The sequence below is a fragment of the Vigna radiata genome, unplaced genomic scaffold (assembly GCF_000741045.1).
Source record: "Vigna radiata var. radiata cultivar VC1973A unplaced genomic scaffold, Vradiata_ver6 scaffold_48, whole genome shotgun sequence".
Taxonomy (NCBI): Eukaryota; Viridiplantae; Streptophyta; class Magnoliopsida; order Fabales; family Fabaceae; genus Vigna; species Vigna radiata.
The window spans coordinates 1,148,720-1,154,698 of record NW_014542925.1 but is presented as its reverse complement, the minus strand read 5'-3'; positions in this window follow the sequence as shown (position 1 = coordinate 1,154,698).

Here is a 5,979-nt window from a genome sequence, read left to right as displayed (position 1 = left end):
TTGGAAGAATGGAAAAGCAAACCCTAGATTGGACAAAAAGGAGCCTAAGCATCCAAGAGATCTTCTCCAAGGAGTGAAAATTATGTCTGGCCGCCCTTTTCTGTCATAAGAATACATCTAAACTCGCAATAGGGCTATTTATAGCTGAGGAGTGTCACAAAATTTAGGCCCAAGCCCAGCAGACAACCGCTCGGCGTCGCACTTTTGGCGCCCGACGGTTTCCTCATCATCACGCCACCGCCCGGCGATGAGTTGTGTCGCCCGGCGGTTTGCCCCTAGTCGCAAAACCGCCTCGCTGGGCACCTGACTGTGGTTCCTCCTCGCATTTGGCCGCCCAACAGTGTATTTTGGCGCTGGGCGGTTTCTAGACTCTTCTTTTCTTCATGTTTCTTCTTCTAACTTTAGTCTAAGACCTTCCATCTTCAATCCCATTCTTCATTTTCATTAAAAATGCTGCAAAACAATGCAAAACAAGCATAATATCTCTAAAAACAGCTTTTGACTCTCAACTGACTCAACTTACGAGTTTTGCTTGATTCTAAGCTAATTCTAAGCCTTAAAGGGTGTATTTTGATCTCAAATGAAGCATGAAAATAACTGTTTTTCAGCCGTTATCACCCCTCAATCTCTTCCAAAACAATTTAAGGGTTTTGATGCGGGTACCTATTTGAATTTGGGTTCTTTTATGTTTGGAGATGTCAATGGTTCCTTAGGAATCCATTTAAATTTACCTTTAGGAACTTTAGAATTTTTGTAATAACATGAATTTGATGCATAACCAAACTGGTTACAGTAAAAACAGACAATTGAAGAGGGTTTTCTTATGTCAATAAACCTTCTGGTTGGTAATCTACTATTTTTACTAGCATACCCTATTCCTTTTCTATTCAACACACTTCTTTGTGAACCAAGAAGGGCATCGAGATTTGGCCTACCTAGTGTGAATTTTGAAAAAGTTTTCATAAGATATTTAATTCTTTCCAACTGTCTTGGACAAATTTCACACTCTTGATCACATTTGTTGTTCACGTATATAATGTTTTGAGAGATATTTCCCTAGAGATACTAGTTTTGAAATCATATTTTCATTTTCATTACCTAGAGCCTCTATTCTATTTTCCAGCCTCTTGTTTTCACTTTTAAGCTTGTTGATTAAGTGCTGGAGTTTTATAGCATCATCATGCAATTCTTGAAAAGCATCAAGTAGTTAATAGTACCTATTTTCAGTGCATTCACATTCATTATTACTCATGCCACTTTCAGATATTGTAGATTTTGCCATTTTGCAGAAGTCTGTTTCCTCTTACTCTCTTTCTTTTTCTTCACCGCCATCATCTCCATCATCTTCTTCCTCAACCTCATCATCTGTTGCTACTCTTTCATCACCCAGATTTTGATTCCCAGTTAGCTTCTAGAGTGCAGTAATCTCTTGATCCATTTTATCAAGCCTGGAGGTGTAGGTGGAACCTCATCTCTTGCATTTGCTTGACCATATGTCTTTCAAAGTCATTCTTTGGTCTATACGGAGTTGCTCTAGTAGACATTTCCACATTTATGGATCACCATCTTCTCCTTTAGTGGGTTGGTGTTCATCTCTGCCTTCATCTTCTTTTTCCTATCTTTGCTTCAATTTGATTGAAGGACATTTCATTTTAGTGTCTCCTTCTCTTTCACATACAGTACTAGAAGAAGCAACACCTTCATCTTGTTTTCTAGAGTCCTCTTTATTCCCTGAAAGATTCAGGTTAGTTTCTCTTTTGCATAACAAAAATTTAGAAAACCTTTCTGCCATCAGAACAGTTTCTCCATCTTCTGGGCTTTTTGCAGTTTCAATAGTGGGTTTGAAGATGTTGATGTATCGATATTTTCTCCTCTTGATTTGGTTTCCATGAAATTCCTGTCTTGGTAGACTCATAAGAATTGTTAGTCACAAAATTCCATGCACCTTTGCCTATTGAATTCAAGAAACCATCATTAATTACAGCTTTGCTCATGGTCTGAGACATATTGGCCATTAGGATCGATTTAACAGATTACGCACATAATCTAACAGATTAAAATTCGAGTAACTTTCGAAAAACCAGCACTTGTGCCAACTGTAGGAATGGATAGACCTTATTTCTCAACCAAAAGGGGGGATGGGGTGAATTAGTTTTTTATAAAAAATTACACTTTTCAAAACCTTTGAAAAATTTTTAGTACTTTCTCTAAACAAACACAAATAAAGATTGTAAAGCAATAAAAGAGTTAAGGGATAGAAAGACAAACACCAAGATTTTTATACTGGTTCCTCCTCAATGCCTACGTCCAGTCCCTTCAAATTAACCTGAGATTGAAAGTCTCTTCACTATAAAGATTGAGTTATACAACAAGAATTATAGAGACCCTCTCTCGATGTAATCTCCTCACCAATTCCAAATCTAATATAGATGAATAAAACATAGAAAGAACAATCCTCTTTCTGTAACAACCCTTTGAGACACCTCTCAAAGAAACCAAAACCTCAAAATCACTTCCTGGCCACTGATAACAAGGAAACCACAATCCATAGATTGCAAAAACAATATTGATCAGGTTCATAAACACCTTAGAGTTCGGATAATGATGGGCCAATGGAAGCTCACATCAATTCCTTCAAGAATCCTTTGAATCTGCCAAACTACACGCTTCTTGATTCTTGGAGAATGAACACCCCTGCAATTTCTTATCTCAACTCACTTTGTCGGATATTAAAGATGAAAGATCAAAAGTTCAAAAAGTTCTTAATGTAGAGAGATGTGCGTCAATATATAGTTTTCTCATGTGTGACGCATATTAATCGATTACAAAATTAATGTAATCGATTAAGCTATTAACATTGGTATACTAGAATTACATTAAAAGACATTTAATGTAATCTAGTGCACAATTAATGTAAGTCAAAACAATTCAAAATATGACCGTTATGGCAATTAAGACTTAACATGTAAAAAATCATTATTATGCACAAGATTTAACCGATTAAGAAAACAGTGTAATCAGTTAAGTATAACACTTAAACAATTTTGAAAACTTTTTATCTGAAAACACATCACTACACTCAACAATCAGGTGTAAGCAAAGACACAAGTTTTAATCGATTATACATATAATGTAATTGGTTAAAACTTGTAGTTTGCCACAATTAAGCGTTTGCTGATATCTGAATAATATAACTGATTACATAAACAATGTAATTGATTACTTCATTTAGATATGCTTTGTGCAAAGAGTTTTATCATTCAAAAACATGAATATGCATACCATTGATATAAACTCAAGTATAGTCACAGTAAGTATGCAAACGAAACAGTTCAAGCACAAACAAACATGTTAAGCAACTTTGTATATTAAAAACATTTGTGTTATTGTGCAAGTAACTTATTGAAACATTTCTGTTGTTGCCATCATAAAAAAGACACAGGGGTTTGGGTTTAGCTTTCCTATAGCTCCCCCTATCAACATTTTTGTTCTTCGATGATCAAAAGATTGATTATTTTGCTCAAATAGTTTTCCCCAAATATCTGAAACATTATTTTTCCCCAATCTTCATCTTTTTATCCTCGCGAGAAAACCGTAGCCCAATTTCTTTCCCCAATTCTCTAGTGCTCCTCACTCGCGGCGTGGCGTTGAGTGAAGAGCTATTGATTATGGTTATTCGGAGAAGGCAGAGGCGTTGTGGAGGTACGATCTAGGCACGATTCCTTCATCGCGCAACTTAGGGAGAGTTTTTTTCCCTTCCGCAATGACAAGAGCTCGCGTTGCTAGGAGAAAGACTTATTTTCCCTTCTCTTATTTTGGATCACGATTCCTAGAGAAGGGAGAGCCCCCCCCCCATTCTTCCCCTCTGTTTTTCTTTTTGGGTTGTAGTTAAGGGAGGCGTGTTCCGTAAGTGCAGGTGCAACCTCCATATTCACGGTGAAGTAATCGAGCAACGACATCTACGACGACTTCGAAGTGTAGGCTTCTTGCATTTGGATTACGAATTGGGATTTAGTTTCTTTGTTTTTCCTCTACATGTGGTGGCGAAATGGTTAGGGTTTCTGAAATTACGAATTGGGAATTTATGTTTTTCGATCTTGATTTTGTTTTCGAATTTTCTGATCTCGTGGTTTGGCGCATGTATTCTATTTTTGCAATTGGGTTTGCCTTTGGTGGTCTCCACCTTCGAAGCAACCTAGAGGGTACCTGCAGCATCATAACTAGACTTTTTGGACTGGATAGTGAAGCAACCCCAAACCACATACCACACAACACTTCTTCAAAGAACTCCCAACGGAAGAAGAACAACAATCACTAGTAAAAAATAGGCCTTATACAGCGCACATTATGCCACGGTTCACCCGAAACCGCGACATAATGGTGCGCGGTGGCAGTTTTGTAAATAAATCTAAATTATATGTCGTGGTTCCCCACTTACCCGCGACATATACCGCAGTCAACTACCATCTTTGACTCCACGTCAGGAAAAAAAATTTAATAACAGGGGAATATGCTACGGTTCTCTGACCAACCGCGGCATATACCCCTGTAACCTCCTGACATTCCCCATCAGTCAGCCCCTGCAATAAATTGACAGGGGAATATGCCGCGGTTGGTCAGAGAACCGCGGCATATTCCCCCTGCTACCTGCTGACATTCCCCTGATCTGAGTAAATTTTTAAAATTTTAGAGCATATGCCGCGGTTGGGCGCTGAACCGCGGCATATACGTTAAATAAAATTTCAAAAATGCCATTATGGATTATTTTTTTTAAATGAATAGGCCGCAGTTAGGTGTAGAACCGCGGCATATACCCCCATTATGCCGCGGTTAAGTGTAGAACCGTGGCAGATTCTCTTCTGAAGGTTAAAAAAAACTTTGTACAGTTTTCATCCTCACGCAATCAGTTTCAGAGAAAACGAAAACCCAACGTCTCCGTCGTGCCGCCTCTCTGTTGCGAGCTTTCCTCCATTGACGTCGGCCATCCTCTCACGCGAGCATTCCTTCATTACGCGAGCCATCCTCTCTGACGCGAGCCATTCTCTCCGCGCACCCGTGCTTCTCCGTCGCACCTCCGTCGCGACTATTCTTCTCCGCCGCGTCAACCAGGTTTGATATCAGTATTTGTTTTATGCGATTGATTTTTCCGTTTTGCTTAACCTGATTGATTGGTGGATGAAATGTTCTTGCAATTGATTTCTAGTTTTATGCGATTCCATTTCAATAGCAATTCATGGGTGTGATGTTGTGCATGTTGAGTTTGGTTGGGTTGCCCACAAAAGTTCCCTACAACGCCCAAAAATAATATAAGATGAATCTTTTAAAATTTTAAAATTTTCAATAATAAATAAAGAATTGATCAGTTGAATGGTTATTATTAATTGTATGATTGTATGATTGTATCACTGAATTGATTGTATGAATAAATTGATAATTTTATATAGAAAATTGTATAATTGTAATTTTGTAAAATTTAGGAATGGATCGAAATTGGATTAATTTACCACGTATTAGTGCTGAGTACGAGAGAGGTGTAGAGGAATTTATACAATTTGTGCAACGTAATGAGGGGAGAAGTGACGATGAAGTGAAGTTTAGATGTCCGTGTGTGAACTGTTTGAATGGGAGAAAGTTGAACGCAACTCAAATTAGATAACATCTTATCTGTGATGGTTTCCTAAGATGCTATACAACATGGATATGGCACGGCGAAGAAATGCACTTTCCGACTGACTCAACAACTGAAAATGTTACTGATTCCACCATGGAAGAAAATCGACCGGATGAAGACAAATTAGAGGACACGATTCGCAATGTTGGCGCAGAAAATTTTGCCAAAGCTCATGTGTATGAGACGATGTCGACTGATGNNGAAANACCTTTGTATGTCGGTTCAACTAAGTTCACACGTTTGTCAGCTGTGTTAAGGCTCATGAATTTGAAGGCGAGCAATGGATGGACTGATAAGAGCTTTACAGA